Source organism: Phyllostomus discolor, chromosome 12 (assembly GCF_004126475.2).
Source record: "Phyllostomus discolor isolate MPI-MPIP mPhyDis1 chromosome 12, mPhyDis1.pri.v3, whole genome shotgun sequence".
NCBI lineage: Eukaryota > Metazoa > Chordata > Mammalia > Chiroptera > Phyllostomidae > Phyllostomus > Phyllostomus discolor.
Window position 1 is genome coordinate 51,895,426 of NC_040914.2, and position 12,954 is coordinate 51,908,379.

A 12,954-nucleotide genomic window follows, 5' to 3' on the forward strand; every position below is an offset into this window, starting at 1 on the left:
GTGGTCTCTTGTCAGCCCAGGTACCTTCCATCCCCAGCAGAGAGGGACGGTGCCTGTCTAGGATTCCACTGGCACCTCACCCACCGTCTTAAGGCAGCCGGAGTAGTCTGACCCGGATCTTGCCTCATGCCCCTCATTAAAATCATCTCCTCAAGAGCCAGAGCTGTGCCTCATCCAGGGCATTGGAATTCAGTGAAGGATCTTTAACCATTTAAAGCATCCTCGGGCTCGAAGGGAACCTTAACCTTCCAGGGTATTTATTCATCTCATCGGGAAGAACTAAATGCTGATGAAATAACGCACTGTAGATTAAGGGAAAATCCTATAAAATTAATGCCTGGGTGATCAGACTATTCTTGATCCACAGGCTAGAAGGGTAAGCCGTACTTGATGAAGGGTGAGTCTCAGGCCACTCAGAAACGTTCACTACTCCATTCACAGGTCAGCTAAGTGAACGGGTTCATCTTAGAAAATATTTCGACAGATATTAGAACCCAAAAGGGAGTTCTGTTTTACTCGATTCACAGGGTCTCGATTATTTAACTAGCATGCCTTCTGGTCTGGCATGTTTGCACTGCAGTTAGAAAAAATGAAGGAGGGAGGATTTTTCCCTAGTCAATTTTTTTATGCCTCGTGATGTCACTTACACCTCAAAGGAGGACGGGTCTCGTCTGCAGAAGTAAACAAGGACAAAACAGAGCTGCAAAAACCTAGCGCTATGAAACACTTCTCGAACACCTACTATGTGCCGGCTTGTATCCAAAGAGCTTTATCTATGGGGATCCGCTTCATCCTCATAGCATCCGTAAGAAGTAGGCAGGGCCATGTTCCCATTTTGCAGACGAGTAGAATGAGGTACGGAAAGGTGAAGGACTCGCCCAATAGCAGACGGTGGATGCGTGATGGAGGTGGGACTTGAACCCCAGCTGGCTGGGCCCCTGCGCTCTCCTTCTCAGCTGCTGCGCTCCGCTTTACAGAGCTGGGCTGCCCGCCGCAGGGATCTTCAGCTAAACCGTCATCCGCTCGCAAATCACTGATCGCTAGGCTTTGTGCTCTTGCAATGTAAGCATTTCAGAGGTAAATTTCCTGCATCTGTCCACTGGTGGCATAACAATGAAATCACGCAGGCCAAGGACATTTGACCCATGGCCAATACAGGGTAGGGTCTCAAAAGGCAATTCTCTTTCCCCAAATCATCATTTCCCCCGGCAACATCCCCCCAGTCCGGTCACTGAAGCCCTACCATTCTGCTGAGTCTGCATGGGCCAGCTCCCACCCCGCATGCGCTCTCAGCCCTTCCTTGTCCTGCTCTGTGCCTCGGGAGGCTGGCCTCTGAGGACAGCACCTCCCAGTCTCCCCCTTGACCTTGGCTTCCAGTTGGGCTGTGCTGATAGGAGGCAGCCGCAGGATACTGGAAGGTGGAAGCGGGGAGAGGTCAGGGGACTTGGTTCCCTTCTGTCCAAAGGGGCCCCTGTCTCCTGCCTCCCGAGTGCCGTCTCCGGGACGTGGCTCTGGGAAAACCCTGCCCTTCCGCCACCATTCAGCCCTCAGAGGCTGCCCCCCGTTACTAGTCTTGGGGGCTCCCATACCTCTGTGACCCCCCCATCACGTACACATCTCTGTCACTAACCACCTCAGTAACCTCTTTCCAGTTCAAAATTTGTCAGCATATCATCTCTGCCTCTTAGAACAATCTTCTTGCTTTTGCCTTCTCCAAGGACTACTCATGAATATTTACCTAATTTTTTCTTAAAATCAAATTATTACCTATTTAAATGAGTTTTAAAGGAAACATTCAATCCCTAGCATAAATTAAAAGCCACGTTCATGCACCCTAATTAAATACAACTGTAAAAAAAGCAGGGCAGGCCCTGGCTGGCGTAGCTCAGTGGATTGAGCACGGGCTGCGGACCTAAGTGTCGCAGGTTCGATTCCCAGTCAGGGCACATGCCTGGGTTGCAGGCCATGACCTCCAGCAACTGCACATTGATGTTTCTCTCTTTATCTCCCTCTCTTACCTCTTTAAAAATAAATAAATAAAATCTTTAAAAAAAAAAGCAGGGCAGAAACTGCAGTGTCATGGGGCTCTGGCCAGCTGCTGCTGCCCCCCAGTGCTCTGAGCTTGAGTTCTCCTCGCTCTGCTGGTAGAAACAGAGAAACGTAAGAGTTCAAAGGGGTTAAGGACATCCTGCACCATGCTGTCATGTCCTGGTTGGTACACTCTCAAGGGTCACGCGAGGGAGGCTTGTTAAGAGAATCCCTTCCTCGTGGTGTGAGTCCATGGGACGGGATACCCCATCCAAAAGGTGACCTGTGTCACAGATTTTGGATGACATTGCCCCTCGGCAGCCAGTAGCAAGTAACTACTGAGTCAGTTTATAGCCGCATGTTAGGTCTTCCACACGCTATTAGAAGATACTAGGAGGAGATACACGCATACGGAAGCATGCCATCCACACCCACGATGGCAGGAAGTCGTTAGCCCTCTCTCAATGAGACCGGCCACGCTGGCAGCGATACCAAAGGCTTGCTTTTCGCTTCTGATGGAAGTGGGTCTTTCTTTCTCTGCTAATACTCTTCATAATGCGAATTGGACAAACAGGAACAGGTGGGCAGGCTGAGTGTCAAGGTCAACGTGCCCGTGTGGTGCACAACCGCATAGGTTGTGTCTTCCTGAGGTTATACATAGGTGAGGAAGTTCAACGTTACCGAAGCAGATAGTTTAAGGCAGGCACGTAGCGATACTTCCCATTGGCTGGTGAGAATGACATAAGTAACATCACCGAGTTTCTCTTGCACAGCGTGGTAGCCATGAACTATTGATTTCTCCACGTCAGAACGGCAGCGTTCATCAGACGTACACCTGTCTAGCCAGCGTCCAGGTGGGCTGCAAAGCGCCCATTCAAAGCACGTCTCAGGGCCCCGCTGCATCCACCCAGCCCTGTTGCTCCCGCTGTGTTTTATTAGGCAAATATAAAATTAACAACACAGCAATAATTATTTCCTAAACTGGCTCCAACACAAATCCCCAATTTGAGGTCAGATGTATTGCCTAATAAAATTTTTACAGCTGTGGTCAAATGGTGGTAGTTAATTCCTGGAAAACACAAGTCAGAATTCACCAGAGTTAGTTTTTAGGTCTTGATTCATCTCATAAAGACAAGTGTGCATTAGCTGTGGTTTCTACAGAAATGTTCAACTGGTAACATCCAATGTAATAGCTTGCATAATTCCAGCTAATTCTGTTAGAGGTGTCTGACCGACTTGCACTTTCACTGAACCGTACATCACGGCTTGGAGATCGCTAGGTCTGGTCTTTCTAAATTGCCCTTTCTTGAACTGTGGAAGTATTGCTTAATGTTATGTAGCTAAACACGGAATCATGTCAAAGAGGAAAGAATAATTGGAATATTATCCACGAAGCAGGATTCAACTTACAGTCCTATTGCTACCACTCATTTGTTACTTCGAGGCCTGTGGCTTAATTGCAGGCTCCGAGCTGCTGTCCGGAGCTGCAAAATCCACACCGTTGTCCCTGCAGAAGTCACAACATTTCACTGGCTCAGGTGCATCCAAACCTTAACATGTAATTGGAAATATTGACATGTTAAAAGTAGAGACGAAGAATGGGTGTGAGAGGCAAACGCAGCACCGGTGACGGGCCAGGCTCTGTTCTGAGTGTTCTACGTTATGCTAACATTTTACTCCTCGCAGCCCAGAAGGCTAGAGTGTTTATTAGCACACCCATTTTACAGGCGACAAAACAGAGGCACGGAGAGAGTCACTAGCCCAGCACACACCACACAGGTGCACGACCATGGCGGAGCTGGTATTCAAGTCCAGAGAATTCCACCCCAGAGCTTGTGCTCCCGACCACTTTGCAGTGTCGTGTCAGATACAGAATCCTAACGAAAACGTGATCGATACTCATCATGGATTAGGCCCCTCTTTAGGAAAAAGAAGTGGACGCGTGTGAAACATTTAGAGATGTGAAAGACCGATAAGAGAAGGGTGCTTGGGGTTCTAATATCGCTAAGGGCGAGGACGTGCCCTTGCGTCAACAAGGACACAATGCGCAGACTTCTCCAAGTGACCACCTTCTGCAAAACAAATGCAGACCGGCTTCTGGGTGAGGACCAGGCAGGCCCGGTCACGCTTTCTTTGATCTCTAAAACGTATTTGTTCCCTGCCTGGGATCTTGGCACCTGGCTGCAGAGTGGTGGGAAGGGCCAAACTTGTGTACCTTGACAGACCCGAGTTAATGCCTGTCCAGCCACTCCCTAGCTCTGTGGCCCGAAGCGAAGCGCTTCACGGGGCTCCACCTTCCTTTCTCCCCCATCTGCGATGGGGTCACATCTGCTTCTCACACGCCCAGTCCATTCACCCCACTGCAGACACACTGATCCCTCGGTCGGGGTTCTTGAGGGGCAAGCCATGGAAACCAGCATTGGCGAACCGAAGGGAACTAATTAGTCGGAGAGCTATGGCGCCGTCACATCGTGGAATAAAAAGCAACAGAGTCGTCTGGAGAAGGGACAGGAAGTAGAGACGCTCAGAGTCACGGTGACGACTAGCAGGGCTGGAGCAGGCCAAGGTCGTGGTGCATTGAACGCCGTCAGTACGGCTTCATTCTTCCCCTGCTGTCCCGGGCCGCCTCTCAGCAGATTCTTTGCCCGTTCTAACCCACGCTGCGCCCGCTCCGCGAGGAGCACAATGCTCTGTGTGAAGAATGTGAAAAGGAATAACCAGGTCCCTGCCAAAAAGTCAGCAATGCCCTCGCCCAGAGTATTATTTTATGCTGTTGAGAAATACCCAGATGAATCATTCATCTCCGAAATAAATGGCTCATGTCAAAACATTTGCTAATGCAGACAAAGCTGACTGAAATAAATGGCTGAATAACCCATTGTTTGGAAATCTCCGAGAGTAATATATATTACAATCAGATAAATCAAAATTACAAAGGATTTTCTGCTGCTTTTCAAAATGCTTGCCAGAAGTTGGTCAAGTGACAGTGTGAAGGGTAATCATTTTAACAAGTGGTTGCCGGTTACCTCTGGGGAGTGAAACTGGGGAGGGGGGGGGGGAGGAGGGGGAGGGGCTGGACAGAAGGAAGACCACTTTTCACGCTGCTATCTCCCAGAGGGCTTGGAGTGGTAAACTGAATGTACATGCTTATATTATAATAGTTAAATAACTAGTTTAAATACAAATACACTCAGGGCACCCTGGCTGGCGTAGCTCAGTGGATTGAGCGCGGGCTGTGAACCAAAGCATCGCAGGTTCGATTCCCAGTCAGGGCACATTCCTGGGTTGCAGGCCATGACCCCCAGCAACCGCACATTGATGTTTCTCTCTCTCTCTAGCTCCCTCCCTTCCCTCCCTAAAAATAAATAAATAAAATCTTAAATAAAAAAATATATTCAGGGCACTTGCGGTTGATTTAAAAAAACAAAACACCAGCTTAAACCAGTAAGCTAGTTTAGGCTGAAAGGGGGTGTTGAGTGGCTCAGGATGGTAGGAAAGGGTGGACATGGAGGCAAGACCAGCTCATGCATTTGCTCTTCGTCTCTCTGTCCCCACTCCCATCTCTTCTCTCTGCATCTCTCTTCCTGTGGCTGTTGCCATGAAGCTAGAGCTTCCGCTAACGGGTGCTCCTAGCCTCATGTCCTCACGGCTGTGCCTAGAAAGGAGAAGATTCTCTCTCTCCCGTTTCAGCTGGGAAATCCCTAGGTTATAGCCATGGCCGGTATGGCTAAAGGCTGTTGGCCACCCTTGGACCAGGGTTGAAAGAGTAGAATTAGCTCAGCTTTTGGGTGAGAGGCTCACCCTTTGGCCAATTGGTGAGGCAGACAGGAGGGCCTGGTGGCTCTCGTTCTGTCCGCACAGAGGGAGGTGAGAGGAGAGAGTAGCCGTGGAGGGAGTCTGTGTGTGTGTGTGTGTGTGTGCGCGCGTGTGTGCATGTGGGGAGGGGGGTGCTTCCCAGTGCGTGTCCACCCCGAAAATCCCCGAGCTGGCTCCCTGGACCCCGGCCCTTATTTCCCCCACACCCGAGCTCCTGGCTCAGAGGACACCTGAGAAACCAGATCCTCAGTCTCAGGCGAGTCGTCTTGTTTGAAAAAGAACTTGAGTGTCTAAGTCGTTCACGGTAAGTCACAGAGTAAACATTAAGTTACTGATTAGCCTTGCTTCCCTTCTAAGGCAAATCCCAGCGGGCAAAGGGCAGGGTTGCAAGCCCCTTGATTTCTGTCCATCTTTGCACCCCCTGTAGGTGGCAGTCATCACGTAACTACGTATGTATTGAGCACCTACTATGTGCCAGGTACCGCGGGCACGGAGCCATGGGCGAGACAGAGCATGTGTTCTAGCAGGGGAAGCAGCACGCTCACCCGTATCTCCAACGATTCGCATTATGATGAGGGCTCCCCAGAACCCGCAAGCCAGGCAGGAGGACCAAGAATTTCAGGTATGTGGGAGGCATGCTAGAGAGTGGGGTCAAGGATGGCCTCTCTGAGGACGTGACATTTGCACAGAGACCTGAGTGGATGAGGGGTTTCCGGCCGGTTTAACAACATAAACAACAGCCTTAAGGCGAAAACAGTTGACAGGTTTGAGGAGCAGCGAGGAGGAGGGCACCACAGCCGGGGCAGAGGGAAAAGAGGGTGGACGGAGGGAAGCCAAGGGGGAGAGGCTGCAGGGGCTGGTCCTAGGGCCTGGGGGCAGCCGCCTGGCAGGCCACGAGAAGATCTGGAATATTCCCCTGCATGGGATAAGTCACTTTGCCGTATTTCTATCAGGGGTGTGGCAGGGACTGACTGATGTTGTTAAAGTGCCCGGTCGGTGGTAGGCGCTCAACAAATATTTGTTAGCAATTTAAAATACAAAAGAAACGCAGACCTAAAAGAAGAAAAGTTAGTAGACTCCTTGGCAGGAGAGGCACACGTCTCCTTGTGCTCTCGGCTAATGACGGAAGCCGACGGCCGTCTGTCCGGTGCTCCGGAGTCTACCACGCTCTTTCACCCCCAGGGTCTCCTCCGGCCTCTCACCGGGACAAAGATAGACGACCACGCGACACCAGGGCCACGCACGGGCAGAGACGCGTCTGCCCCTGCTCAGGCTGCGGGGGTCTCACCCGGCTGTGCCAGGCGAGCGCAGGCTGCGAGTCCGGAAGGTGCCCCCGGGAAGCCCAGCCCCGTCCTTACTTAGCACGCCCACCCACAACAAAGGAGGGAGGGTCTTGGACCTCCCCTCATCTTCCCAGGCCCACCCTAAGGGCTTAGCTTGTGAGCTTGGGGGGCCAGGGTACGGGGTAACCAGGGAACCGCGGAGCCCAGCTCAAGAGGAGAGGATATATGCTGTGTGAGATTTGTTTTTTTCTCTCTCTGTTCGACTTAAACATGAGTGTTTCTTTGGTGGTTAACAAAGACAAATCTTTCAACATGCCCCTCAGGCCTGGGATGAAGGCCATGAGAAACAATGGCAGAGGAGGGGGGCCCTGGGGAGCCCCTGATTTAGAAGGCCGGTGTCAAGGCCCTCGGTTACATCATGGGGCCACTCTCTGGAGCAGAGCTGAGTAGTCGCCATCCCAGACTCGCGGCGCCTCCTGCCACAGCCTCAGGACTCAGTGTCCTCTGGTTTTCCTGACCTCAGTAAAGCCATCTTTCCCGGCCGTCCCCACCCGCCCGGGGAAAGGTGGGCTCTTACCCTTTCTTCTGGGGACCCTGGAATGGGGGTGGGAGGGAGAGGCCGTGACAGCCCAGGCTCCCTCCCGCGGAGCCAGGTAGGCCAGGGGGCCGGTTCCTGTTCTCACTGTCTTCCCGACCTTGGGCAAAGGGCGGAACAGCTGCCCAGGAGGCAATTCCAGATTCCACGAAGCTCAAAGGTTTCCTAGTTCAAGGGTGGCAAGGGTAAAGCCTGGGGCATTGCCAGCTCCACTCCCTGCGAAAGCTGCTGGGCCTTCGGAGCCCCCAGCTCGGCACGCTGGCCTCCCAGACTGCCCATTCCCCCGGGCTGGCCTTCACCGCCGAAACACCATCTCTACCCTGGCACGCCACTGCCGACACGCCGCTCAGATTGTCTGTCCTTCGTCTCGGGGTGTTTTTAAACGCCTCTTTGTGGCACACCCCAGCGACTTTTCACGAGAGTCCTGAGACAGGGCCTTCAGACTGCACAGTGAACACCCGTGTCAATGTGTTAACGAGCCACCGCATCAGCAGCGGCAAAATACACGCGTGAGCCCTGGATGCAAATAGAGTCGTTAGAGAGAAACCCGTCAACCTGCGTTTCTGTTGTCACTCATGTTTATTAAATTGGGAAAAGAAAAGTCTCCTCTCTCCCAGGCAGTATGAAAGTGTGTGTGTGTTTGGGGTGGGGTGGGGGGGGGGAACGTGGTTGGGGGAGATGAATTTATTCCGTGTTGGAAAAAGCAGGCTAAAAATGCCATGAGCGGCCCTGATTATGCATTCTGATGCAAAGGGCTCCCAGCTGACTGGACCGACCGTGGGGGCACAGGGAGCCCAGCTCCCAGACCCCGGGCTGCACATCCCCTAACAACTTTATTCATCAACGCCAGCCTGCAGTTCAGTCCCGCTTCCTCGGCGTATCTCCCGCAGATAAAAGGCCCCATTCTCCGGCTTCCCCCGGCTTTGTGCGCAGTGAAAACACCACTTTGTGCCACGTTGTGTTAAAATAACAGATCTGTGTTCGTTCCTGCAGGTTTCAGGACGGGAGGATGGAGGCAGGGTATCTTCCCGGCGGATGGCCGGGCGCCTTGGGAGGGAGGAGGATGGGGAGAAAGGGTCTCCAACAGGGAACCTTTGTCCCGGGATGCAAATGAGGCTCCGAGAGCCGCCCTGGCCAGGCCGGCCGGGTCCCCGCCGCCAACCCACCCATCTGCGGCTACTTTGTTAACCCGCTGTTTCCTGCATTCTTTCTCTCGCGCCACATGCTTGATGTTGACAGCTGTGAATTTTAAACACCCATTCTGGGTATGGTTTTCTAATGTTGTGTATTCAGATTGTCCCTCCATGGGGGGGAAGGGGGGCGGGAAGCCAAGTACCTTGAGTTCCTTCGTTTAGAGCTTTGGAGCTCTTTGAAAGTCGCCCGGTGACTCTAATGGCTGCATGAAGTGGGAACTGAGCATGCTCCCTGGCAGCATTGGGGACGGCCAGGGCACTCGGCGGCGCTGGGAAATGGGACAGGCTGTGCAAGGTTGCGGGCCGAGGGGGTCAGGAGGCAGGCCTGGGCCGTGGCGCACCCGTCAGACCCACTCTGGCGGCCCTGGAGCTGAGTCCTCTTTCGTGTCCGCCCTGCCTGCCTGCCCGTCTATAAAATGGGTTGCCACGGCATTCTCCAAAGACCAGGCATAAAGACCTCCCACACCCAGGCCATCAACCCAGTCTTAGGTCCCCGTTCCCCTCGGCCGTTACATGGTTCTGGCAGCCCATCCTTTACTTTTCCATTTTATGGAATTTACTGGCGTGACGCCGGTTCACAAAATCACACAGGTTTCAGGTGCATGACCCCACCACACGTCGTCCGTACACTGTGTGGTGGGGTCACCGCCCCAGGTCAAGTCTCCGTCCATCACCATCTATCCCCCCACACCCTCCCTCCCCCACCTCTCCCCCGCCCATCACCACCCTGTTGTCGGTGTCTGAGCTTTTTCTTTTTTTTCTCATTTTTGTCCAACCCCTCCCCACACCCAGCCCCGCCCCTGACAGCTGTCAGCCTGCTCTCTCTGTGAATCTGTCTGTATTCTGCACGTTGGTTCATTTTGTTCATTCAGTTCTACATATGAGTGAGACCATATGGTACTCATCTTCCTCTGACTGGCTTATCCCACTCAGCATAATGCTCTCCAGGTCCCTCCATGCTGGCGCGAGGGGTGTGATTCCCTTCTTTTTTTACAGCTGGATAGTATTCCATGTGCAAAGGTATGTAAGTTTTTAAGTATGAAGAACAAAAAGCGCCCTCAGCCTAAGGCCTGGGCTCATAAGACACTGGATTGGCTGCAACATGTTTCAGTTTGTGTATTTATTTATGCTTTTGCCTCTTCGATATGAGGAAGATCACAACCCAAAACACACATAGTAGGAACAAAGACTCTGGACAAGAAAAGAAAAGCTTGCCCACAGGGCCATCCTAAGGCTCAAAAGGCTTGCTATCATTGAACTTGGAGATCTGACTCAGAGCCTCCTGGCAGCAAGAGTGAAAGGGGAATCATGACCAAAGACAAAGTCTCACTTCCCTCGGGCATTCGGTCAGAAAAATTTTCCAGGAATGTCATTAAAAAAGAAAAACAAAAACACTTGACACTCCGGGATCTTCAGCAGGGGGCAATGAGAAGTTAGTTCAATATCAACTTGAGAGCAAATGCAGTTGCGAAATCCCCAGAGCTAGAGCAAAACAAAGTACAAAGTACGGCCAGTAGGTACCTGTCCAGTGCCCACTCCAGGTGCTGCGGGGGGCGGGGGGGTCCTCAGAGCCCTGCCGAGAGGAGGAGTTGAGGCCACATCTAGGATGGGCAGTGAGGAGGGCCGATGGCTGACCACAGGTATGCTGGGTAATGTCTCAGCTCGGGCGAAATAAACGCAGCATAAACGAGCAGGTTTCTGGAGTCCAACTCGACCCAAAGAGAGAACTCTGGGGCCCAGAGGAGCGCGTGGTTTGATGATCCCTCGGCGTCCCTGAATAACACTGTTCTCACCTGGGCCATCCAGAGGGGCGGGCAGGCTGGCGAGGGGTTCCGCCAAGCTCGGAAGACGGAGGGAGCAGGTAGGAGGGCAGACGGCCTGAACCGCAGGAGGCTGACCCGTAATCACGTCTGGATTCAGGGCCACGCGCCTCTGCGCAGCCTGGGCCCAGCGCTGGTTTTCGTGTTTTTTTTTTTTTTTAAACAATTCACACTTTTTCATATGTTACATTTTTCACCTTTTTTTTTTTTAAGATTTTATTTATTTATTTTTAGAGAGGGAAGGGGGGAGAGAGAGAGAGAGAGAGAGAGAGAGGGAGAGAGAGGGAGAGAGAGAGAGAGAGAGAGAGAGAGAAGGAGAGAGAGAGAGAGAAACATCAATGTGCGGTTGCTGGGGGTTATGGCCTGCAACCCAGGCATGTACCCTGGCTGGGAATCGAACCTGGGACACTTTGGTTCCCAGCCCGCGCTCAATCCACTGAGCTACGCCAGCCAGGGACTATGTGTTTTTTTTTTTTTAATGTAAAATATTCATTTCTACAAGATGTTAGCAGACTTTTTCACTTTGTTTTAGTTTTCTGTATCGTTGGAACTTATTCGAACACATATGACTTTTGTAATTAAAAAAGAGTAGGTGATCATTTTAAATTAGTTGTTTTTCTTTCCTTCATTTTTCCTTTTTTTTCTTTTCTTCTTCCTTCCTTCCTCCCTCCCCCCTCCCCCCTTCCTCCCCTTCCCCTTCCTCCCTTCCTCCCCTTCCTCCCTCCCTTCCCCCTTCCTCCCCTCCCCTTCTCCCCTTCCCTCCCTTCCTCCCCCCTTCCTCCCTCCCCTCCCCTCCCCCCTTCCCCCCTTCCTCCCTCCTTTCCTCCCTTCCTCCCTTCCTCCCTTCCTTCCTTTCTTCCTCCCCAGTCATGCCAACAATTAGGGGTACCCTCACAATGCACTAAAACACAGGATCGAAGACCAGGTCCTCATCAAACTGGATTCCAACTACCTGGAACCACTGAGCTCGGCCCATCCTCCGGGGGGAAAACCGATGACAGACAAGAAAACAGGTTTGCGAAGATCTGGAGAGCCTGTGATAGCCACCGACGCTTCACAGCCCCACTAGGGTCACCCAGCACACCCAGGCTCCAGGACCTCCACCTCCCCAGGACAAGGGCCTGCCTGGGACCCCGAAAACCTGCCGACTCCCCTGTCATCCAGAGAACAACTTTCAAAGTCCATTGGCAGGAGACAGAAGAAGGAAATATGCAAGAACAAAAATGATTCAAAACCGGAGCGGGTTGCGGGGAAAACGGAAAGCCCTGGCGACTGGGCTGCGTCCACAGACCCTGCCTCCGACCTCACGGCCTGATCCGCACGCCCAGGTGCCCGCTTCTCTGTCGACCCCGAGCTCCTGCTCCTGTGAAAGTATCTGAACTCACCCTCAGAGGGCTCTGCCGGAGCAGGGGACGTTACACAAAGCAGTTTTCTGGTGAGCCTTCAATTAGCCAGCAAATCTGATTCATTGTGCATGAACTTCTACTTCCAGGATACAGTCTGATCCAAGGCGTATGCAAATCTGGGTAAAAATAAGTCCCGCGGAGAAGGAGCTCCCTGGTATTTGTTTTAGAGCGGGGAAGAATGGAACAACAAGACATAGAGAGGGCCCGGGGCCAAGGAAAGCGCTATATTTAGATGCGAAGGGCTTTGTTTGGCCCCCCGATTCTCCCGCCAGCCTGGAACAAGGGGGCCATTCAATCACCCCACCTGACATGCTGCCGTCGCCCGCCCCATGCTTTTCCACAGGCACGAGGGGGGGCCCCCGCAAACCTTCCTGCAAGATGCCGTCGGCTGAGAGGAGGTAACAGCTGCTCCGTGGCAATTAACCAGCACTTTCTGCCGCTGAAGGAGATTATTTTGGATGGCGTAAAAAGATTCAAATAAAAATGTCAACGTGCCCATTAGGGATGAAAGTTAGAAAAACTTAAGTGCCCCCGAATTAATCACTGTTTGACAGGAAGGCACATAAACGAGTACTAAAAAAAAAAAAAAAAACCCCACAAATCTATTTTCCTGCCGCGCGGGCGATCGTAAAGAGGATCGCTGGGGGCCGGGAGGGGAGCCTTGGCTGCAACCTTAATTCAACTCGGAGTGAAGATTTAATGACAAAGTTACAAGCCCTTCAAGTAGCATTTATCGAGGGGCTAATGAGAGTCCGGAAGAGCTCTGTTTTCACAAAAAAAAAAAAAAAAAAAAAAGGCAGTCCCCAACACAAG